This window comes from Pseudophryne corroboree, chromosome 12, assembly GCF_028390025.1.
Source record: "Pseudophryne corroboree isolate aPseCor3 chromosome 12, aPseCor3.hap2, whole genome shotgun sequence".
Lineage (NCBI taxonomy): Eukaryota > Metazoa > Chordata > Amphibia > Anura > Myobatrachidae > Pseudophryne > Pseudophryne corroboree.
In genome coordinates, this window is record NC_086455.1 from 80,583,938 (window position 1) to 80,609,951 (window position 26,014).

The window sequence follows — 26,014 nt, forward strand, 5'->3', positions numbered from 1 at the left end:
ACAAGCATCTTTTTGTGCAACTGTTTCCACTAAAATGCGCCTTATCCACAAAATGATGGGAATAGGACGCACAAGCAGGTTTTGCTGATTAAAATGACATGCGGCATGCCTATATTCTGTACACGTCCGTGGAATGATACAGGTATACAGATGTGTTCTCATACATCTTGTTGCAATACCCCACGTAGCGGGAGATGCCTGGCGTGAGTGAGCTGACAGGTCCTGCACAACTCTGCTAGCGTCAGTGCGTCTTTTCTGCCAAATATGCATCTTATTTGCATCGCTATGCAAATAGGACGCTTAAGCAGCGTATGCTGATTAAAATTATATACGGCATGCCTATATTCTGTGTAAGACTGGGGCTGTATCTGCATAGGAAATTGTACGTTACAGTGTTTACCAGGAAAACTCTGTAGCGTACCATTTCATATGCAGATACAGCCGCGGCCGCACAGAGAGAATAGGCATGCTGCATATCATTTTAATCAGCATAAGTTGCGTGTGTATCATAATCACATAGCGATGCAAAAAAAAGTCACAAAAAGATACTGTGCTACCAAGTTACACCACGGCATGGCGTGACTAGAAGAGCTCTTTAACGTACCAGGAGGCTAGATGTATGTGAACACATCTGTATGTGATGTGTCACAAGACAACATTTATTTATGGGAAACTGTTGTACAATAGATACATGTTGTAAAAAAATAGCACCCAGCACCCTAAAGCTAATTATACTATGACTGCACAGTCAAAGTAGAAATTCAGTCTCCATTAATAAAAAGAACATACATTGAAACCATTAGTTCTAGGAGTAGCTTCAGATTTAGGATGTGGGCTAATGTTATAGGGTTTGCATAGGCTTGGATTGAAGATAGAAATAAGAATATTTAGCTAAACTTATAATGTCATTGCATCCAATTTTCATATTTCATGGGGAAAAAGTTAAGCTGGCCATATACTGCATAGACTGGATCATGCAGCAGACCATCCGACAGGGACAGAGAAGGAGACACTGCACAATGTATGGAGACAACCTTCATTCACAGCGGGCCTGATTCAGGTCCCATTGTTGTAGCTGCCTATGTCGCAAAGTACCGATGTATGGTACCGTGCGCATGTGCAGGACCCAAACTGCCGGTCCTATGGAAAAGAAAACCCTGATAAGTGCAGCTGGCTTGGATCCCACAGGGGATCGATTAGCTGCAGTTAATTACCATGGCTAATTGAAATCACCCCAATTGTGTGTCACATGGTATTCTGACCTTTGGCAATGTAAGCTTGAGAAAGTTGAATGGACAGAAACTCCACGTGTTTAAGTGGACAGATTATTGTGTAAGCCCCCTAATTAAGACATTTTTGCAGGGGCAGTCTGTGCATGTCCTACCCATTTACACTCCACTTAAGGTGGTGTATGGTACAGTAAAGTGAAATATTTTGCAGTAAACCACCTAACTATTGTGTAAGCCCCTTAACCTTGGTGGAAACCCCTTCATTATTGTGTCAGCCCCCTAACTATTGTGTCAGTCCCCTAACTATTGTGCAAGCCCCTTAACTATTGTTTAAGTCCCTAACTATTGTGTAAACCCACTACCTTTTGTTTAAGCCACCTAACTATTGTGGAAGCCACTTAACTATTGTGTTAGCCCCCTAACTGTTAAACTCTGACATATTAAAGAAAATATTACCTGTAGTCTTTTGAAAATATATGATTTTCTGTATATCCTGAATCTGTTGTTTTATTAAATAGCACTGTGTCCTGTATTTTGCAAGTTACAGCCTTAGGGCTGAAACACACGCACCGGCTTTTGCCGGCCGGAAAAAAGCCGGATGGCTTTTTCCCGTGCCGGTATTGTAATTAACAGTGTGTGGGGTAGGGTCTCTTCTCTTCACACTGCACGGCGCCGGCCCGGCTGCCGGGTTGCAGCTAGAAATATCCACTGGAAGGTCCGGTTGCCGGGCCGGTGCCGTGCCGTCTTTGAAGGCAGTGGACCGTGTGTGTGAAGGGGAGCTTTCACACACGTTTTTTTTTCAAGCCGTGTCTGCTGCTGCGCATGCGCACAGCATTACACACGGCTCAAAGCCGTTGTGTGTGAAAAACTCTGCCGGATGGCAAAAAGCCGGACAAAGCTTGTCCGGCTTTTTGCCATCCGGAGAAAACCGGCGCGTGTGTTTCAGCCCTTAAGGTTTGCTGTTCTGTATGAGGCTGTGAACAAAAACCCGCAAACCCAGGGATAGCATTAGTGCAGTATATAGCCACCGCACGTACTTGTGGGGGTGAGAACTTCGCTCATAATTGAATTTCTCCAATAGTGCTGTTAGTTTCAGTTGAGAGAACTAGAGGAAGATTTCTCAAACCTTCTAAAGAGGAGAGTTGGAGAAGTTGCCCATAGCAACGAACCAGCTTCTAGCTATCATTTTATACAATGTACTTCATAAAATAATAGCTAGAAGCTGATTGGTTACTTTGGGTAACTTCTCCAACTGTGTTCTTTAGAGGGTTTGATACATCTCCCCCAGACAGAGAGATAATAAGATTTTACTTACCGGTAAATCTATTTCTCGTAGTCCGTAGAGGATGCTGGGGACTCCGTAAGGACCATGGGGATAGACGTGCTCCGCAGGAGACATGGGCACTTTAAGAAAGAATTTAGTTCCTGGTGTGCACTGGCTCCTCCCTCTATGCCCCTCCTCCAGACCTCAGTTAGAGAAACTGTGCTCAGAGAAGATGGACAGTACAAGGAAAGGATTTTGTTAATCCAAGGGCAAGATTCATACCAGCCACACCGTATAACTTGTGATAACTACCCAGTTAACAGTATGAAAACAACATATCAGTGCAAGACCGATGCAACTATAACGTAACCCTTATTGCAGCAATAACTATATACAAGTATTGCAGAAGAAGTCCGCACTTGGGACGGGCGCCAGCATCCTCTACGGACTACGAGAAATAGATTTACCGGTAAGTAAAATCTTATTTTCTCTAATGTCCTAGAGGATGCTGGGGACTCCGTAAGGACCATGGGGATTATACCAAAGCTCCCAAACGGGCGGGAGAGTGCGGATGACTCTGCAGCACCGATTGAGCAAACATGAGGTCCTCCTCAGCCAGGGTATCAAACTTATAGAATTTTGCAAAAGTGTTTGAACCCGACCAAGTAGCAGCTCGACACAGCTGTAGTGCCGAGACCCCCCGGGCAGCCGCCCAAGAAGAGCCCACCTTCCTAGTGGAATGGGCCTTGACCGATTTTGGTAACGGCAATCCAGCCGTAGAATGCGCTTGCTGAATCGTGTTACAAATCCAGCGAGCAATAGTTTGCTTTGAAGCAGGGGCACCAATCTTGTTGGATGCATACAGGACAAACAGCGCTTCAGTTTTCCTGACTCTAGCCGTTCTGGCCATGTAAATTTTCAAAGCCCTGACCACATCAAGTAACTCTGAATCCTCCAAGTCACGTGTAGCCACAGGCACCACAAAAGGTTGGTTCATATGAAAAGATGATACCACTTTTGGCAGAAATTGCGAACGGGTCCGCAATTCTGCTCTATCCATATGGAAAACCAGATAGGGGCTTTTATGTGACAAAGCCGCTAATTCTGACACACGTCTAGCCGAAGCCAAGGCTAATAACATGACCACCTTCCACGTGAGATATTTTAACTCCGCCGTTTTAAGTGGTTCAAACCAGTGTGACTTTAGGAAACTTAACACCACGTTAAGATCCCAAGGTGCCACCGGAGGCACAAAAGGAGGCTGAATACGCAGCACTCCTTTTACAAACGTCTTAACTTCTGGTAGAGAAGCCAAGTTTTATTGAAAGAAAATGGATAGGGCCAAAATCTGAACCTTAATGGAGCCTAAGTTTTAGGCCAAAATTCACTCCAGTTTGTAGGAAGTGAAGGAAACGGCCCAGATGGAATTCTTCCGTAGGAGCATTCCTGGCCTCACACCAAGAAACATATTTTCGCCATATACGGTGATAATGTTAAGATGTCATGTCCTTCCTAGCCTTTATCAGCGTAGGAATGACCTCATCCGGAATGCCTTTTTCCGCTAGGATCCGGCGTTCAACCGCCATGCCGTCAAACGCAGCCGCGGTAAGTCTTGGAACAGACATGGGCCCTGTTGCAACAGGTCCTGCCTTAGAGGAAGAGGCCACGGATTTTCTGTAAGCATTTCCTGCAGATCCAGATACCAGATCCTTCGTGGCCAATCTGGAACAATGAGGATTGTTCTCACTCCTCCTTTTTCTTATTATTCTCAACCCTTGGGTATGAGAGGAAGAGGAGGAAATACATAGACTGACTGGAATACCCACGGTTGTCACTAGGGCGTCTACCGCTACTGCCTGGGGGTCTCTTGACCAGGCGCAATAACTCTGCAGCTTTTTGTTGAGGCGGGACGCCATCCTGTCTATCTGTGGCAGTCCCCACCGAACTGCAATCTGCGCGAAGACTTCCTGATGAAGTCTCCACTCTCCAGGACGTATGTCTGGTGAGGAAGTCTGCTTCCCAGTTGTTCACTTCCGGAATGAACACTGTTGACAGTGCTCTTACATGATTCTCCGCCCAGCGAAGAATTCTGGTGGCTTTCGCCATCGCCACTCTGCTCCTTGTGCCGCCTTGGTGGTTTACATGAGCTACTGCGGTGACGTTGTCTGACTGGATCAGAACCGGTTGGTCGCGAAGAAAGGTCTCCGCTTGATGTAGGGCGTTGTATATGGCCCTTAGTTCCAATATGTTGATGTGAAGACAAGTTTCTTGACTTGACCAAAGAGCTTGGAAATTTCTTCCCTGTGTGACTGCTCCCCAGCCTCGGAGGCTCGCGTCTGTGGTCATCAGGATCTAGTCCTGAATGCCAAATCTGCGGCCCTCTAGAAGGTGAGCACTCTGCAGCCACCACAGGAGAGATACCCTGGCCCTGGGGGATAGGGTGATCAACTGATGAATCTGTAGATGTGACCCGGACCACTTGTCCAGTAGGTCCCATTGGAAAGTCCTCGCATGGAACCTGCTGAAGGGAATGTTTTTCCCAGGACTCGAGTGCAGTGATGCACTGACACCTGTCTTGGTTTCAATAGGTCCCTGACTAAAGTCATGAGTTCCTGGGCCTTCTCTATCTGAAGGTAAACCCATTTCTGGTCTGTATCCAGAATCATAGCAAAGAAGGGCAGACGAGTTATAGGAACCAACTGTGACCTCGGGAAATTGAGAATCCAGCCGTGTTGCTGTGACACCTTCAGCGAAAGTGACACGCTGTTCAACAACTGCTCTTTTGATCTCGCCCTTATTAGGAGATCGTCCAAGTATGGGACAACTGTGACTCATTGCTTGCGTAGGAGCACCATTATTTCCGTCAATTACCCTGAAATTGGTAATGACAATCCTGTACCGCAATTGTCAGGTACGCCTGATGGGGTGGATAAATGGGAACATATAGGTATGCAGCCTTTATATTTAGATACACCATCAAATACCACCCTTCCAGGCTGGCGATGATCGCTCTGGGCGATTCCACTTTAAATTTGAACCTTTTCCCGTATAGGTTCAGAGATTTTAATTTTAAAAATAGGTCTGACCGAACCGTACGGTTTCGGGACTACAGCCAAGGTTGAGTCATATCGCCTTCCTTGTTGCAGGAGGGGAACCTTGAGCACCACCTGTTGGAGATACAATGTGTGAATTGTATTTAATATTATCTCCCTTCCTGGGGGAGAAGCCGGTAGGTCCGATAAGGAAAAACCGGCGAGGAGGCACCTTTCGAATTCCAGCTTGTAACCATGAGAAACAATTTTTTATTGCCCCGGGAACCACCTGTGAGTGAACTCAGATGTGGATGAAGAGTCGAAGACGTGCTCCCACTGGGGCGGACTCCCTTAGCGGAGCAACAGCGTCATGCGTTGGATGTAGTAGAGGCCGGGGAGGACTTCTGTTCCTGGGAACTAGCTGTGCCCTGTTGTCACGAACCGGTCTCTCACCTCTGCGGGTTCTGGGGTTCGTCCGTTGCCAGTGCGGTTGCTCGCGGTGCTGTGCGCCCGTGTGGGGACGCGGCGTGATCAGTGGCACAGGTAATGCAGATTCTGGTAACTGAGAGTGCGGGGACCAAATGGCCTAAGGCACTGCGGTGTGTCTGCTGTATAGGAGGTGGCCATGTTGGAGACCAAATAGGTAATACAGAGCACTTGTGAAAACACCTGTGGGCAGGTGTAAGCCAATCCCGTGCTTGTGCTGCCTTTAAGTAGGCTGGGATTATGTTACTCTGGGCCAGTGCTTTGTTGTATCAACGCTGTGCTCTAGCTCTGAGCTCTCTCCGTGCATTCCTGTGTGATTCCCGTGGTCCAGATATCGCCTCCGTTCCCAGAGGTCCGTCTGCAGCCTTCACTGCTAAAGATCCACCGGCTCTCCGCTGTGCTGTCAGTTAATTGCACACCTACTGGAAACAGTTGGATTCACAGAGTCTTGCATGAGGTTACCTTGTCTGCCTGTCTTCAACCATACAAAGTTTGGAGGATTCCACTACCCTCAGCTGTTTGTTTGTTCTACTCTGCATTTAACCCGTTCATCACCTTGTCATCTGCTACAGTTTTCACAGTGATCTCCGGAACTCGCAAGTAACCCAATTCAGTACTTTTATTTTCTATGTTACCATAACAAGGATAATTCTTCACAGCCTCTCAGTTAACTCTCAAAACTTCATTGCAAATCCTTACAGTTATTTCTTCATGTCTGCATTACCCAGTTAAACACATTCTGCAGTTCAGCATCAAAGCTTGTTTATATTTGGACAATTCAACATTTATTCATCAGCTTGTTTTATATACAGTTCCATGAACATTTCTTTTATTTGTTTTTGAGATTTATCCTGCATATTATTTCTGCCATTCCTGCAATACTTCAGTATAATATGATGATTAACAACTTGTCATTTAATTCTTTACTGAATTGTTATTTTTAATAAATATATGAAACTGAACTTTCTTCGTCCTCCCTGCTTTCTTCATACCCCAGCACCTACACCTGTGGTTGGTCCCGGGTTAACGGATTCACAAAAACACCCGGACCTGACAGTAAGCACTGGCCACATGGATCCGTCAAGTGACCAATTCGCAGGAGGCGGTGCTACGTCAGATATCCTTTCCCGTCTGGAAAACCAGGAGTCTATACAGACACATATAGTGCAGTTTATGCAAACTATGGCAGACCGTTTAGAGACTCTTCATACGGCTATTAAAACGTCTCAAGTCCAGATTCCAACTCCGGTTGTCCCAGTTACCACTACAGCTTCTCCTGTGACGCTGCCTACGTCCCGCTTGCAGTTACCCTCTCCGAGTAAGTTTGACGGAACTCCAAAACTTTGCAGAGGATTCCTGAATCAATGCGAGATCCAGTTCGAACTGTTGTCCGCCAGTTTCCCATCAGCTCATTCTAAGGTTGCATATATTATTGCCCTCCTCTCCGGTCAGGCTCTGGAGTGGGCATCACCATTATGGGAAAGAGGTGATCCTATCCTCTCTAATTACAAGGAGTTCGTATCATCCTTCCGGAGAATCTTTGACGAACCAGGCAGGACCACCTCAGCATCTTTGGAGATTCTCCGTCTACGTCAAGGTTTACATCCTGTCAGTCAATATATTATTCAGTTTCGCACGTTGTCTTCAGAGTTAAACTGGAATGAGGAGGCCCTGATCGCCGCGTTTTGGAATGGACTTTCAGAGAGAATCAAGGATGATTTAACTATCCGGGATGTGCCAACTAAACTGGATGAATTGATTTCTCTCTGTAACAAACTTGACCTACGCTACAGGGAGCGATGTTTAGAGAAATCCAGGGCAGAGCGATCCAGTCCACGTTATCATCCTAGGCCTCGACAAGATTCTTCATCACAGTCTCCGGTAACGACAGAAGAACCTATGCAGATTGGGCGCTCTCGCCTCACAGAGGAGGAACGACTTTGTCGTCGACAGGGTAACCTCTGCATGTACTGTGGGTCCTCCGAACATTTAGTTAAATTCTGCAAACTCCGACCGGGAAACTCTCGCTCCTAGCTTATTCAAGAGAGGTTAAGCTAGGAGTTACTTTAGAATCACGTTCTGGGAAAGAACCGACCTTGTCTATTCAATTAGAAGTTCCAAGTTCTACAGTGAAAGTTTCAGCTCTCCTAGATTCCGGGGCAGCCGAGAACTTCATCTCCTCAGCCTTTGTCTTACGGTCTAAAGTTCAAACCATGCTGTCAGGTTCGGTTTTGCTTGTGTCCTCGGAGGGGGCGCTAGTGGGTCAGTGGAGGTAGGATGGAAGAAGTGAGGAGGCTGGATTGGGTTTCTGCGCATCAGCGCAATGGTGTTTTATTAACATAAAAGTTCACACAATAAGGCAGCAGAATAACGTGCAGGAATAAACAAATTATTATTATTATTATTATTATTATTATCCTTTATTTATATGGCGCCACAAGGGTTCCGCAGCGCCCAATTACAGAGTACAAATGCACATAAAAAATAGGAAAACAGTGACTTACAGTTGAATACAATATAGGACAAGTACAGGGCAACTAAGCATAACTACACCAGTAAACATAGAGATAAGAACCAGGTGGTCAAAAAACTGTGGGATCTGGGCAGTTGAGGATTATTAAAGTAAGAAAAGTATAAGCACATGAGGGAAGAGGGCCCTACTCGTGAGAGCTTACATTCTAAGGAGATAAACAATAAACAATAAAAAGTATGCAATGGAAATGGTGCAGCTTGGAAGCTGAGAGTCTATGGAGGAAATGGTAATGATGGATAAGTTCACTGGTGTGAGAACCAGAATGGTTTAAAACATGGAGCCAGCAGAGATGGTAGTAAATGTGTAGCAAACCTGGTAGCAGATGCAGGAGACTCAGGTGGAAGTTCACAGAGCAGTTCGTTAAGCACAGGCAGCTAGCAAGCTGCTTCACAGGTGAGGTGATGGAATACACCTAGAGAGAGTCTCTACTGCAGAGGCTGAAGCACACTGCGGTTGTAGTTAGGTGTGGAGCCAAATACAGATGAAGGGGTTGCTGATGCTTGTAGTTCCACGGAGATGTAGGAAGGTAACCAGGAACACGGAGGAACAGGTAGGTAACCAGGAACATGGAGGATCCAGGAAGGTAACCAGGAACACGGAGGAATCCAGGCACATGGGTCGCAGGAGTGACACAAAGTTCAGGACAACCACAGGCTCACCCTGCAGCTCCTGATATACCCCCTGGTATGCAGACATTGGTTGGAGTGGGAAAAGGAGGTACGGCCAAGCTCCGGATTGGCCGCCGTACTCTGACCGATGGAGACTGTCATGGCGGCGCCCATGCCGCGGCCCGGCGGGAACGCGGTGTGCTCACACGCCCGCTGTTACAGGAGCATTCCTAGGCCCAGGATGACGTCTGGTGGCAGAGGAGCGGACGACAGCAGAACGTAGGGACCCCGGACGGAGTCCGCACCGACGGACAGATGTGGCGAGTCGATTCCTGACAGTACCCCCTCCTTTATGGGTGGGCACTGAACACCCACGTGGCTTGGAAGGATGAGTTCTGTGGAAGACACGGACCAACCTTGGAGCATGGACATCTGACGAATTCACCCAACTTCTCTCCTCAGGACCATAACCGGACCAGTCGATAAGGTTTTGTAGACGACCGTACCGGCAACGGGAATCCAGAATCTTCTCTATCTCGAACTCCACACCCCGCTGAGTTCGCACTTTGGGGCCGACTGGAAGAGCTCTTTCGAAGCGATTCAGGACTAACGGTCTGAGGAGAGAGACATGAAAGGCATTAGATATTCGTAGAGAAGGTGGTAACTTGAGCTTGTAGGCCACAGGACTGATGACTCTTTCGATGGAAAAGGGACCGATGAAATGTGGTGCAAATTTCATCGACGGGACTCTAAGACGGAGGTTCCGGGTGGAAAGCCAAACCTTGTCACCAGGTTTCAGGCTAGGAACTGCACGTCTTTTGCGGTCAGCAAAGAACTTATACCGGCTAGAAGCCTTCTTGAGAGAAGCATGAATCTTCCTCCAGGTTGAAGAGAACTGACTCAAGACAGCGGTGGCAGCAGGAACATCAATGTGAGGAAGTTCTTGAAAATCTGGAACACGGGGATGTTGTCCATATACAGCAAAGAACGGAGTTGTTTCTGTAGCAGTATGGTAGCGGAAATTGTGGGCAAATTCAGCCCATGGGAGCAGGTCCAACCAGTCATCTTGAGAAGACGAAACATAAAATCTTAAAAAGGTTTCTAACTCTTGGTTTACCCTCTCCGTCTGCCCATTCGTCTGAGGGTGGTAGGCTGACGAAAACTTGAGGTTGACTTGCATGGCAGAACAAAGGGCTCTCCAAAATCTTGCCACAAACTGAACTCCACGGTCAGATATAATTTCAGTGGGTAGTCCATGTAAGCGGAAAATCTCCCGTAGGAAGATTTGGGCAAGCTTTGGTGCGGAAGGAAGACCCTGGAGTAGTACAAAATGGGCCATTTTGGTAAACCTGTCAACCACAACCCAGATGGTATTGAATCCTTGAGAAGAGGGAAGGTCAGAGATGAAATCCATGGACAAGTGTGACCAGGGACGGCTGGGAACAGATAATGGTTGTAACTGACCTGCTGGAGATTGTCGAGGAGTCTTGTGCTGCGCACACTTCGGGCAGGATGCCACGAAATCTTTAATGTCAACTTTCATCTTCGGCCACCAGTATGTCTCAGAGAGGAACTTGAAAGTTTTCAGGACACCAGGATGCCCAGTGAATTTGGACTGATGAGCCCAAGACAGCAACTTGGAACAGAGTTCTGGGGAAACAAAAGTCTTACCAGGAGGTGGAGCAGGAGAAACTTGAGACGAAGCAAATACCAATGGACTCAGGATGGAATGCGGAACTGAGTCGGACGTCTCCTCTTCGGACTCCATAGATCGGGATAAAGCGTCTGCCTTGATATTCTGAGAACCTGGGCGGAAATGAAGCTTAAAGTTAAAACGAGAGAAGAACATAGCCCACCGGGACTGGCGAGGATTGAGGCACTGGGCTGCCTTCAAATAAAGCAGATTTTTATGATCCGTATAGATGTTGAACGGAAATTTGGCCCCTTCCAGGAGATACCTCCATTCCTCAAGGGCCAGCTTGATCGCTAGTAGTTCTTGATCTCCAATGGAATAGTTAGCTTCTGCAGGGAGGAATTTACGAGAATAAAATCCACAAGGGTGAATCTTCCCATCAGTTCCCTTCTGGGAGAGAACAGCTCCAACTCCTACTGTGGAGGCATCCACCTCCAACTCGAATGACTTGTTTACATCCGGTTGAGACAGAACTGGAGCAGACATAAAGGCCAGCTTGATCTTTTGAAATGCCGCTAAAGCTTCTTCTGACCAGTTGGAATGATCTGCCCCTTTCCGAGTTAAGTTGGTAATAGGAGCGATGAGAGTTGAAAATCCTCGGATAAACTTCCTATAATAATTGGCGAATCCCAGGAATCGCTGAATAGACTTGAGACTACTTGGAACGGACCAATTGGCAATGGCTTCCAACTTTGTCGGGTCCATCTGGAGATCCGATCCGGAAATTATATACCCCAGGAAGGGTATGGAGGGAACTTCGAAGGTACACTTGGATAATTTGCCGTAGAGACGGTTCTCACGAAGACGTCGGAGGACCTCACAGACTTGCAGACGATGAGAAGAGAGATCTTGGGAGAAGATGAGGATATCATCCAGGTAAACTACGAGGTATTTGTACAGAACGTCACGGAAGATTTCGTTAACAAAGTGCTGGAACACTGCCGGGGCATTGCTCAACCCGAATGGCATTACCAGGTACTCGTAATGACCATCTCGAGTATTAAAAGCTGTCTTCCATTCGTCACCACTACGGATTCTGATGAGGTTGTAGGCACCGCGGAGATCTAACTTGGTGAAGATGCGGGCTCCCTTAACTCTATCAAACAATTCAGTGATGAGTGGTAATGGATAACTGTTTTTGATGGTAATGTCATTGAGACCCCGGTAGTCAATGCATGGACGTAATCCTCCATCCTTTTTTTTAACAAAGAAGAAGCCCGCACCAGCGGGTGAAGATGAGGGACGGATAAATCCTTCCTGTAAGTTCTCCCTGATGTAGTCGCTCATCGTCTCAGTTTCAGGAACGGATAACGGATAGGTACACTCCCTTGGTGGTTTCTTGCCGGGAATGAGGTCAATGGGGCAATCCCACTCTCTATGGGGCGGCAGAACATCAGCGGCCTTTTCACTAAAGACGTCAGAGAAATCTTGGTAAGCCGCAGGAAGATTTGACTGGGTTTTGACTTCAGAAGACTTGATAGGACAAACTTGGGCTAAGCAGGACTGGCGACAATGTGAACCCCAGGAAGTGAGTTGTAACGTAGACCAATCAATCTGCGGATTATGTAGTTGGAGCCAGGGCATTCCCAACACGATCTCCTGGGTTGCTTGAGGAATAACTAAAAACTTTATTAATTCAGAATGCAGGAACCCGACTCCCAGAACCACTGGTCTGGTTTGGTGAGAGATATTCCCCTTGGAGATTTGGCTACCATCTACTGCAGTGATGTACACTGGATATGAGAGTTCACAGATAGGCAAACAAAACTTATCTACCGCAGCTTGAGTGATGAAGTTTCCTACGGCTCCACAGTCCACTAACGCAGATGCAGACTGAAGACCATCTGTAGTCTCTAAAGTCACAGGAAGAATGAGGTCTTGGTTTGAAGGAGCTTGTCTAGAAGATCCCAACTTGACTCCTCCTTTACAAGTCAGGATCTGGCGTTTCCCGAACGCACTGTACAAGAATTGATCTGGTGACCTGCAGCCGCACAATAAAGACACAGTCTCTCACGGAGTCTTCTTGACCGCTCCTCAGGAGTTAAGCGGGACCTATTAACTTGCATAGGCTCATCAGAAGGTGGAGGCTGAAATTGTACTGAAGGCACCATTCTTGACTTGCGCGGCTCACTACGAGCACGCTCACTGTTGCGTTCGCGGATGCGAGAGTCCAACTTGATGCATAGAGAAATCAGTTCAGGCAATTGCTCAGGGACATCGCGGGTTGCCAGTTCATCCTTGATCCGATCTGAAAGTCCATGCCAGAAGGCTGCTACCAGGGCTTGATTATTCCACTGAATCTCTGCGGCTAACGTCTGGAACTGGATGACATATTGTCCCATACTCCGGGTACCTTGAAGAAGCTGAATAAGGTCTGCAGAGGCTGATGTTGCACGACCTGGCTCGTCAAAGATACGTCTGAAGGTTGACACGAATTCAGCGTAGTTGTTCATCAGAGGGTCAGCACGTTCCCACAGAGGAGACACCCAACTCAAGGCAGAACCAGAGAGCAGTGAGATAATGTAGGCAACCTTGGATCTTGACGTGGGGAAATTGTGTGATAATAATTCAAACTGGATTTCACATTGGTTAAGGAACCCGCGACATAGCTTCGGACTGCCATCATATTTGCTAGGCACAGGCAGGTGCAAGCGTGACACTGGAGCTGATGCAGCCGGCGTAGAAGAACTCACAGCACTTGCAGGTGCTGGGGTAACTGGAACTGGAGTAGCAAGTACACTAGGCAGGGTTTGCTGTAGTGTATCAATCCGGGAGGACATCCCTTGCAGAAACTGGAACATCTGCTGCTGCACAGCCTCTTGACCATCCAAGCGGGAGACCAGATTTTGTAAGGCCCCTGACCCCACACTCTGACCACCGTCCGAGTCCATCGGTCCTGAACTTACTGTCAGGTTCGGTTTTGCTTGTGTCCCCGGAGGGGGCGCTAGTGGGTCAGTGGAGGTAGGATGGAAGAAGTGAGAAGGCTGGATTGGGTTTCTGCGCATCAGCGCAATGGTGTTTTATTAACATAAAAGTTCACACAATAAGGCAGCAGAATAACGTGCAGGAATAAACAATAAAAAGTATGCAATGGAAATGGTGCAGCTTGGAAGCTGAGAGTCTATGGAGGAAATGGTAATGATAGATAAGTTCACTGGTGTGAGAACCAGAATGGTTTCAAACGTGGAGCCAGCAGAGATGGTAGTAAATGTGTAGCAAACCTGGTAGCAGATGCAGGAGACTCAGGTGGAAGTTCACAGAGCAGTTCGTTAAGCACAGGCAGCTAGCAAGCTGCTTCACAGGTGAAGTTATGGAATGCACCTGGAGAGAGTCTCTACTGCAGAGGCTGAAGCACACTGCGGTTGTAGTTAGGTGTGGAGCCAAATACAGATGAAGGGGTTGCTGATGCTTGTAGTTCCACGGAGATGTAGGAAGGTAACCAGGAACACGGAGGAACAGGTAGGTAACCAGGAACACGGAGGATCCAGGAAGGTAACCCGGAAAACGGAGGAATCCAGGCACATGGGTCGCAGGAGTGACACAAAGTTCAGGACAACCACAGGCTCACCCTGCAGCTCCTGATATACCCCCTGGTATGCAGACATTGGTTGCAGTGGGAAAAGGAGGTACGGCCAAGCTCCGGATTGGCCGCCGTACTCTGACCGATGGAGACTGTCATGGCGGCGCCCATGCCGCGGCCCGGCGGGAACGCGGCGTGCTCACACGCCCGCTGTTACAGGAGCATTCCTAGGCCCAGGATGACGTCTGGCGGCAGAGGAGCGGACGACAGCAGAACGTAGGGATCCCGGACGGAGTCCGCACCGACGGACAGATGTGGCTGTGGTGAGTCGATTCCTGACACATGCCTCTGGAAGCAGCAGTTGCTGTTACAGCAGTGGATGGAAGTCGAATTCCAGATGGTATAATTACTCATCGAACCGTATGTCTCAAGGTGAAAGTTGGTGTGCTCCATTCCGAATACATCTCCTTCTACGTGATTCCCAAAGCCTCTCAAGATGTGATACTTGGTTTACCTTGGCTGCAGAAACATAATCCTCAACTTAATTGGCAAACCATGGAAGTCCTTTCGTGGGGTAAATCTTGTACCAAGGACTGTTTAGCCTCAATTGTACCTCTCCGGTCAATTAGCCTTCCCGACCTACCTCCGGTGTATCAATCCTTTGCGGATGTTTTCAGTAAACAAGCAGCTGACTCTCTACCTCCTCATCGCGAATGGGACTGCCCAATCGTCCTGGTTCCGGGCAAAACCCCTCCTAGGGGACGTATTTATCCGCTTTCCATCCCAGAGATGCAAGCTATGTCTGATTATATACAGGAAAATCTAACCAAAGGATTTATCAGACCATCTTCTTCACCTGCAGGAGCCGGATTCTTTTTCGTTAAGAAGAAGGACGGTGGGTTACGACCATGCATAGATTACCGTGGAATCAATGAGATCACTGTGAAAAACAAGTACCCATTACCCTTAATTCCAGAATTATTTGATCGGGTAAAGGGAGCTACTGTGTTTACAAAATTGGATCTCCGAGGGGCCTACAATTTAATGCGCATCCGGACAGGGGACGAGTGGAAGACTGCTTTTAATACCCGGGATGGGCATCACGAATACCTTGTAATGCCTTTTGGTCTTTGTAATGCACCTGCAGTTTTTCAAAGCTATGTGAATGAACTTTTTCGTGATCTTCTCTACAAGTGTCTAGTAGTGTACCTGGATGATATCCTAATATTCTCTAAGGATCTAAAGTCTCACCGTCACCAAGTTAAAGAGGTACTGACACGTCTGAGGAAAAATCTACTTTATTGTAAGTTAGAGAAGTGCACCTTTGAAGTATCTTCCATACCGTTCCTTGTTTACATCATTTCTGTATCAGAGCTATGTATGGATCCCGGTAAGGTACAAGCTATCCGAGATTGGACCACTCCTACGACTCTCAAGGGGATTCAGCGATTTCTTGGCTTTGCTAATTTCTATAGGAGATTCATTAAGAATTATTCTACGTTAGCTGCTCCCATTACAGCTCTAACTCGCAAGGGAGCAAATCCTACGAACTGGTCTTCTGAAGCAATCAAAGCCTTCTCTGATTTAAAGCAAGCCTTTGTGTCAGCCTCCATTCTTCGACAGCCTGATTTGAATCGTCCCTTTCTACTAGAGGTGGATGCATCTACAGAAGCAGTAGGAGCTGTGTTGTCACAAGTCTTTGAAGATAAAAAGGTCCATCCCTGCGGATATTTCTCCCGTAAGTTCCTCCCGGCCGAACGTAATTATGCAATCGGTGAGCAAGAATTACTTGCCATCAAGTTGGCATTTGAGGAGTGGAGATACCTTCTAGAAGGAGCACAACATCGCATTACAGTTTATACTGATCATAAGAATCTTCTATATCTGCAGTCAGCTCAGTGCTTGAATCCACGACAAGCTAGATGGGCGCTTTTCTTCACACGATTCAATTTCAAGCTCACCTATCGACCAGGGTCTCAGAACAAAAAGGCAGATGCCCTTTCTCGGTCCTTTGCTTCTTCTGAATTAAATAATGCTACCATGAATCAAGCCATTGTGAATCCTACGTCCTTTTTAATGACTCGAACCTCTCCAGTTCCTCCGCCTGGCAAGACCTTTGTCGCCACAAATCTTCGTAAACGGCTGCTTACCTGGGCTCACTCCTCTTCCTTCATGGGTCATCCTGGGGTTCTAAAGACTCTCAAATTTATTCAACAGTCTTATTGGTGGCCACGTCTCAAAGCCGATGTCCAAGAGTTTATAGCAGCATGTCCTAAATGTGCCCAACATAAGAGTCCAAGAAGTTCTCCACCAGGTTTATTACATCCATTATCCATACCCAAACAACCATGGACTCATATCTCAATGGATTTCGTGACCGATCTACCTCCATCAAAAGGGCGAAATACCATTTGGGTGATAGTGGATCGATTTTCGAAAATGGCACATTTCATTCCATTAAATGGGTTACCATCAGCCCCTTTACTAGCCAGATTGTTCATCTCTGACATCTTCAAATTGCATGGCCTTCCTCGAGAGATCATCTCTGATCGGGGAACACAGTTTGTGGCCAAGTTTTGGAGGTCGCTTTGTTCATCTTTAAATGTCAAGTTGAATTTTTCTTCTGCATATCATCCTCAGACAGATGGACAAACTAAGAGAGTAAACCAAGACCTTGAAACATTTCTCCGGCTATATACATCGTCCTCACAGGATGACTGGGTTGACTACCTTCCATTGGCAGAATTTGCTCATAATAATCTCTTCCATTCGTCTTCAGAATCTACGCCCTTTTATATTAACTTCGGCTTTCATCCTCGTGTGCCAGAGTTCCATCCATTGCCAGCCCTAGAGGTTCCAGCAGCAGATCAAGAGTTTCAACGTCTATCTAGAATCTGGAGTTGTGTGCGTAAGTCGTTGGTCAAAACTTCCGCTCGTTATAAATCTTTTGCAGATAGAAAACGTAAAGCTGTACCGAATTACAAGGTGGGAGACCAAGTTTGGATTTCTACGCGCAATCTCAGGTTCAAAGTTCCTTCTAAGAAATTTGCTCCTAAGTTTATTGGTCCATTTCCCATTGTAGAGGTACTCAATCCTGTGTCATACAAAGTCAAGTTGCCACCGTCTTTGAGAATTCCTAATGCCTTTCATACATCTTTATTGAAACCTTTGATTCTCAATAAATTCCGTACTACCCAGTCCAAATCTCCTAAAGTTCACTCTTTGCAGGATGAGGAATTTGAAGTTAAACAGATTGTGGACTCACGTTCCCGATATGGACGTTTACAGTTTTTGGTCGACTGGAAGGGTTACGGTCCGGAGGAGAGATCCTGGGTTTTTTCTGAAGATGTTCATGCTCCAAGACTGGTACAGAAATACTTCTCCAAAAATCCTGATAAGGTTCAAAGGTGTTCGGAGACCACCCTTAGAAGAGGGGGTACTGTCACGAACCGGTCTCTCACCTCTGCGGGTTCTGGGGTTCGTCCGTTGCCAGTGCGGTTGCTCGCGGTGCTGTGCACCCGTGTGGGGACGCGGCGTGATCAGTGGCACAGGTAATGCAGATTCTGGGAACTGAGAGTGCGGGGACCAAATGGCCTAAGGCACTGTGGTGTGTCTGCTGTGGCCATGTTGGAGACCAAATAGGTAATACAGAGCACTTGTGAAAACACCTGTGGGCAGGTGTAAGCCAATCCCGTGCTTGTGCTGCCTTTAAGTAGGCTGGGATTATGTTACTCTGGGCCAGTGCTTTGTTGTATCAACGCTGTGCTCTAGCTCTGAGCTCTCTCCGTGCATTCCTGTGTGATTCCCGTGGTCCAGATATCGCCTCCGTTCCCAGAGGTCCGTCTGCAGCCTTCACTGCTAAAGATCCACCGGCTCTCCGCTGTGCTGTCAGTTAATTGCACACCTACTGGAAACAGTTGGATTCCCAGAGCCTTGCATGAGGTTACCTTGTCTGCCTGTCTTCAACCATACAAAGTTTGGAGGATTCCACTACCCTCAGCTGTTCGTTTGTTCTACTCTGCATTTAACCCGTTCATCACCTTGTCATCTGCTACAGTTTTCACAGTGATCTCCGGAACTCGCAAGTAACCCAATTCAGTACTTTTATTTTCTATGTTACCATAACAAGGATAATTCTTCACAGCCTCTCAGTTAACTCTCAAAACTTCATTGCAAATCCTTACAGTTATTTCTTCATGTCTGCATTACCCAGTTAAACACATTCTGCAGTTCAGCATCAAAGCTTGTTTATATTTGGACAATTCAACATTTATTTATCAGCTTGTTTTATATACAGTTCCATGAACATTTCTTTTATTTGTTTTTTAGATTTATCCTGCATATTATTTCTGCCATTCCTGCAATACTTCAGTATAATATGATGATTAACAACTTGTCATTTAACTCTTTACTGAATTGTTATTTTTAATAAATATATGAAACTGAACTTTCTTCGTCCTCCCTGCTTTCTTCATACCCCAGCACCTACACCTGTGGTTGGTCCCGGGTTAACGGATTCACAAAAACACCCGGACCTGACACCTGTACCCTTACCTCTGGTAAGAAAGGACGCTCCTCGTACTTTCTTGTTATTCTGCGACCGAAAGGACTGCATTTGATAATGTCGTGCTTTCTTAGGCTGTAAGGGAATATAAGGCAAAAGATCAGAATTACCAGCTATAGCTGTGGAGACCAGGTCCGAGCGCCCTTCTCCACACACTTCCTCAGCCTTGTAAGGTTAACCTTCCATATGCCTTTTAGTCTGCATCACCTGCCCATTGCATGTTCCACAGGACACTTCTAGCAGAAATCGACATAGCGTTGACTCTAGAACCCAGTAGACTAATGTCTCTTTGGGCATGTTTTATATATATATATATATATATATATATTCCTCCAAGATACGGCACTCAGCGGACTCGTTCAATAAGTAAACTTCAACAGCAGTTGTAGCAGCAACGTTTCGGCTTTAATTAGCCGTTTTCAAGCAACATGTGATGTTGCTTGAAAACGGCTAATTAAAGCCGAAACGTTGCTGCTACAACTGCTGTTGAAGTTTACTTATTGAACGAGTCCGCTGAGTGCCGTATCTTGGAGGAATGTATGTACCATATTAATGTGCACCGCGGCAGGATGATGATGAAGTGAGAGTGCCGGTTACCAGTTCGTTTTATATATATATATATATATATATATATATATAACAGCATCTCTCATATATATATATATATATATATATCAATAGCAATGAGAGCGGCACTGGGAGTCGTGATGAACAAAGTGAAAAATAAAGTATTGAATCTACGTTTCGGGGACGCAGCCCCTTCGTCAGGATATGTTGTATAGCAATGTACAGTGTTTAAATACCTGTGCAAATAGAGGTTACTCACCGCCTCCTACTAGGGCCAGGATACGATGGGAATCTTCCCCTAGGGTGGACAAAGCTTTGTCACGTTTACCCAAAAGGTAGCGCTGACTTAACAGCTATCCTCAGGGATCCTGCAGATAGCTTGCAGTAAAAGTACTTTGAAGTCCATTTACACACATTCTGGTACACTACTCAGACCGGCGATTGTGTCGGCATGGGTTTATAGCACTGTAGCAGCGTGGACAGATACCTTATCAGCGGAGATTGAAACCCTAGATAAGGATACCATGGTATTGACCCTAGTATATGTATATATATATATATCGTGCAGTGTGACCCGGCACTCCTTGCGCTCCCCAGCGTTGAAGAAATCTTGCCCCCGTGCCTTCACCTCCTGGAAAGTTCCCTTCTATATCTATAGCAATGAGAGCGGCACTGGGAGTCGTGATGAACAAAGTGAAAAATAAAGTGCTTTTATTGAATCTACGTTTCGGAGACGCAGCCCCTTCGTCAGGATATGTTGTATAGCAATGTACAGTGTTTAAATACCTGTGCAAATAGAGGTTACTCACCGCCTCCAGCCGTCACGCCGCCCAGGTCCCGGAACTGACGTCACTCCCCTCTCAGGAAGTGACGCGTCACCGGTCCGTCTAGCCGGCGTTCTCGGGCTGTAGGAAACAGGTAACCATGACAACGTAAACAAAAATCGTGATAACTCAGTAAAATTCAAACATAAAGGCCCTCATTCCGAGTTGATCGGTCGCAAGGCGAATTTAGCAGAGTTACACACGCTAAGCCTACGCCTACTGGGAGTGTATCTTAGCTTCTTAAAATTGCGACCGATGTATTCGCAATATTGCGATTACAAACTACTGAGCAGTTTCTGAGTAACTTCAACCTTACTCTGCCTGTGCGATCAGTTCAGTGCTTGTCGTTCCTGGTTTGACGTCACAAACACACCCAGCGTTCGCCCAGACACTCCTCCGTTTCTCCAGCCACTCCTGCGTTTTTTCCGGAAACGGTAGCGTTTTCAACCACACGCCCATAAAACGCCGTGTTTCCGCCCAGTAACACCCATTTCCTGTCAATCACATTACGATCGCCGGAGCGACGAAAAAGCCGTGAGTAAAAATACTATCTTCATTGTTAAATTACTTGGCGCAGTCGCAGTGCGAATATTGCGCATGCGTACTAAGCGGATTTTCATTGCGATGCGATGAAAAATACCGAGCGAACAACTCGGAATGAGGGCCAAAGTGCAGTGCAAATTACTTAAACCGCGTTGTCATTGTTACATATATGTGCAATCGATTTAAGCCAAACAATAATTATGGTGCTCATTGATGCTAAAGCCCCTTGCAGTATTTAGAAAACAATAAACTACTGAATTCATTTATATAATAAACTTCATATAAGTAAAACAAAATATAAGTGACATCTAAAAAAACACATACAAAGGCTGGAGGACATCGACTAACTTCCATATGCCTAAAATATATATCTCTCAGGTAGCTACTAGCACCTGCTCTTCCTTATTCAGGGATACTCATCTTTATATTGTTAACTCAATATAACCTGCATATATTTAAACATATATACAGACATGTATCTATGCATACAAATATAAGTATAACCCTGGAACTGCCTACAAAAAACATTTCAAGCTAAGCACCTCATTTAATCCCTTGGGATGTACTGTATTAAGAGTGGAAATCCACTTTGCCTCGATCTGTAGCAATTTCTTAGATCGATCCCCTCCACGTAGCGACGGTGGAACCTGGTCAATGATCTTATAACGCAGGGTGGCCATACCATGTTTAGCTGTCACAAAGTGGCGAGCCACAGGTTGGTCGCTAGTACCCGCCTTGTAAGCCTCCCGTATGGCATACCGATGTTGCGCCATTCTTGTTTTGAATGCACAATCGGTTTTACCGACATATGTTAACCCACAGGGGCATGTCAAAATATATACAACGAATTTTGAGTCGCAAGATAGTGGGTATTTGATGCTGCATTTCTTCCCTGTATGGGGATGCAGGAAAAAATCTCCTGGAGACAAATAACTACAGGTGGTACATCCACTGCACTTGAAGCAGCCATTTTTGCGTTTCAAGAAGTTTTTATCTGGGAGGTCTTTACCAAACTTAGATATATCCGTTTTCACCACATAATCCCTGATGCTCCTTCCTTTAGAATAGCTATTAAGGAGTCTAGATTGATATACTTCACCCAAATCCTTATACGTCGCCACTATCGGCCATATTAATTTGGTACTAGAGGCTACTTGTTTACTGCTGGTACTAAATTGTGTAACCCAGGGTATCCTACCTTTGAGTTGTTTTTGGACTTTAGGGGTCAGTAATTGCTGCCTTGTTATCCCTAGGGCTTTGCGTTTGGCCTGTTCTAAGAGTTCACAGGGATAACCCCTTTCTCTAAATCTGGTGGTCATTATTTCCAATTGTTTATCGCGATCTGCCGCTACATTAGTAATGCGGCATACCCGTAAAAATTGGGAATATGGCAAACCCCGGACAGTAGCTTTTGGGTGAAAACTGTCAAATCTTAACAGGTTGTTTCTGTCTGTCGCTTTAGTGTACAGTTTGGTACCTATTTTCCCTTCTGTGACAGTGATACATACATCCAAGAAATTAATTTGTGTATCATCCATCTCTACTGTAAATTTAATGGGGCTTGGTGAAGAGTTATGTTGATCAATTAATCCAATCAGATTATTTCTTGGGCCTCCCCAAAAAATCAGTACTGTCTCCTTGCTCAAAATGCTTTCCGCCTCTGCCTCAGAAAAACTCAATGTTTCATAAGTGTCACATTGTAAAAATCGGGTTGCTCCCTCCGCAGCTGCATCGTTAGGGCTTGTCATTGTGAGCACACTAATAAAGTGCAATTGAAGTGCAAATTCAAATAAAAAAAGTGCTGAATATAAAGTGCTGGTGCTTTAAAACCTCCTGCGAATGGTGAACGGGTATACCAGGGTGCCTTGGTCCGGGCTAAGGGTCCTGTGGCATCAGAGTCCCTAGCACATATGTCGTGCAGTGTGACCCGGCACTCCTTGCGCTCCCCAGCGTTGAAGAAATCTTGCCCCCGTGCCTTCACCTCCTGGAAAGTTCCCTTCTATATCAATAGCAATGAGAGCGGCACTGGGAGTCGTGATGAACAAAGTGAAAAATAAAGTGAAAAACGTTAGCATCCATAGATGTGGCGAGCCTGTACACCTGCATCCCTCATGGGGCTGGTGTACAGGCAGTTAGACATCTAATAACCAACAATCCCCTCTATACTGGCCCAGACATAGAATTTTTCTTATCACTTTTAGAATTTACACTGGTACATAATTATTTCATGTACGATAAGAAGTTCTATATTCAATGTACTGGCTGTGTCATGGGGTCGGCGGTGGCTCCGGCATTCGCCAATACATACATGTGGGAATTAGAAAGAGAGCTATTCCTACAGGATACCAGTATTACGTCACAAATATGCCTGTACCAACGTTACATAGACGACGTACTGATTTTTTGGGGAGGCCCAAGAAATAATCTGATTGGGTTAATTGATCAACATAACTCTTCACCAAGCCCCATTAAATTTACAGTAGAGATGGATGATACACAAATTAATTTCTTGGATGTATGTATCACTGTCACAGAAGGGAAAATAGGTACCAAACTGTACACTAAAGCGACAGACAGCAACAACCTGTTAAGATTTTACAGTTTTCACCCAAAAGCTACTGTCCGGGGTTTGCCATATTCCCAATTTTTACGGGTATGCCGCATTACTAATGTAGCGGCAGATCGCGATAAACAATTGGAAATAATGACCACCAGATTTAGAGAAAGGGGTTATCCCTGTGAACTCTTAGAACAGGCCAAACGCAAAGCCCAAGGGATAACAAGGCAGCAATTACTGACCCCTAAAGTCCAAAAACAACTCAAAGGTAGGATACCCTGGGTTACACAATTTAGTACCAGCAGTAAACAAGTAGCCTCTAGTACCAAATTAATATGGCCGATAGTGGCGACGGATAAGGATTTGGGTGAAGTATATCAATCTAGACTCCTTAATAGCTATTCTAAAGGAAGGAGCATCAGGGATTATGTGGTGAAAACGGATATATCTAAGTTTGGTAAAGACCTCCCAGATAAAAACTTCTTGAAACGCAAAAATGGCTGCTTCAAGTGCAGTGGATGTACCACCTGTAGTTATTTGTCTCCAGGAGATTTTTTCCTGCATCCCCATACAGGGAAGAAATGCAGCATCACATACCCACTATCTTGCGACTCAAAATTCGTTGTATATATGTTGACATGCCCCTGTGGGTTAACATATGTCGGTAAAACCGATTGTGCATTCAAAACAAGAATGGCGCAACATCGGTATGCCATACGGGAGGCTTACAAGGCGGGTACTAGCGACCAACCTGTGGCTCGCCACTTTGTGACAGCTAAACATGGTATGGCCACCCTGCGTTATAAGATCATTGACCAGGTTCCACCGTCGCTACGTGGAGGGGATCGATCTAAGAAATTGCTACAGATCGAGGCAAAGTGGATTTCCACTCTAAATACAGTACATCCCAAGGGATTAAATGAGATGCTTAGCTTGAAATGTTTTTTGTAGGCAGTTCCAGGGTTCTACTTATATTTGTATGCATAGATACATGTCTGTATATATGTTTAAATATATGCAGGTTATATTGAGTTAACAATATAAACATGAGTATCCCTGAATAAGGAAGAGCAGGTGCTAGTAGCTACCTGAGAGATATATATTTTAGGCATATGGAAGTTAGTCGATGTCCTCCAGCCTTTGTATGTGTTTTTTTAGATGTCACTTATATTTTGTTTTACTTATATGAAGTTTATTATATAAATGAATTCAGTAGTTTATTGTTTTCTAAATACTGCAAGGGGCTTTAGCATCAGTGAGCACCATAATTATTGTTTGGCTTAAATCGATTGCACATATATGTAACAATGACAACGCGGTTTGAGTAATTTGCACTGCACTTTATGTTTGAATTTTACTGAGTTATCACGATTTTTGTTTACGTTGTCATGGTTATTGTCATGGTTACCTGTTTCCTACAGCCCGAGAACGCCGGCTAGACGGACCGGTGACGCGTCACTTCCGAAGAGGGGAGTGACGTCAGTTCCGGGACCTGGGCGGCGTGACGGCTGGAGGCGGTGAGTAACCTCTATTTGCACAGGTATTTAAACACTGTACATTGCTATACAACATATCCTGACGAAGGGGCTGCGTCTCCGAAACGTAGATTCAATAAAAGCACTTTATTTTTCACTTTGTTCATCACGACTCCCAGTGCCGCTCTCATTGCTATAGATATAGAAGGGAACTTTCCAGGAGGTGAAGGCACGGGGGCAAGATTTCTTCAACGCTGGGGAGCGCAAGGAGTGCCGGGTCACACTGCACGATATATATATATATACATATACTAGGGTCAATACCATGGTATCCTTATCTAGGGTTTCAATCTCCGCTGATAAGGTATCTGTCCACGCTGCTACAGTGCTATAAACCCATGCCGACACAATCGCCGGTCTGAGTAGTGTACCAGAATGTGTGTAAATGGACTTCAAAGTACTTTTACTGCAAGCTATCTGCAGGATCCCTGAGGATAGCTGTTAAGTCAGCGCTACCTTTTGGGTAAACGTGACAAAGCTTTGTCCACCCTAGGGGAAGATTCCCATCGTATCCTGGCCCTAGTAGGGAAAGGAAACTCCCTGAGAATTCTTTTTGGGAAGCTGCAGCTTCTTATCTGGAGATTCCCGCTCTTTTTCTTCATGAGAGGAGGGAAATTTACCTCAGCTTTCTTCCCCTTAAACATGTGTACCCTCGTGTCAGGGGCAGATGAGTCATCAGTGATATGCAAAACATCTTTTATTACAATAATCATATATTGAATACTTTTCTGCCAGTTTTGGCTGTAACTTTGCATTATCGTAGTCGACACTGGAGTCAGACTCCGTGTCGATATCAGTGTCTATTATTTTGGATAGTGAGCATTGTGAGACTCTGAAGGTCTCTGCGACATAGGGACAGACCTGTGTAGATTCACTGTCTGTTCTCTAATCTTTTGTGCAATAAATTTACCTCAGCACTTTATTTCACATATCCAATCAGGTGTCGGCGTTGTCGACGGAGACATCACTCACACACACATTTGCTCCATCTCCTCCTTAGGAGAGCCTTTTACCTCAGACATGTCGACACACACGTACCGACACACCACACACTCAGGG

The 26,014-nt window shown here is 45.7% G+C and overlaps 1 protein-coding gene across 3 annotated transcripts in view; it reads right to left on the bottom strand.

Moving 5' to 3' along the window:
* Positions 1 to 26,014, bottom strand: part of SYT16 (synaptotagmin 16) — a 399,083-nt gene that overhangs the window by 94,472 nt on the left and 278,597 nt on the right. The window lies entirely within an intron of this gene.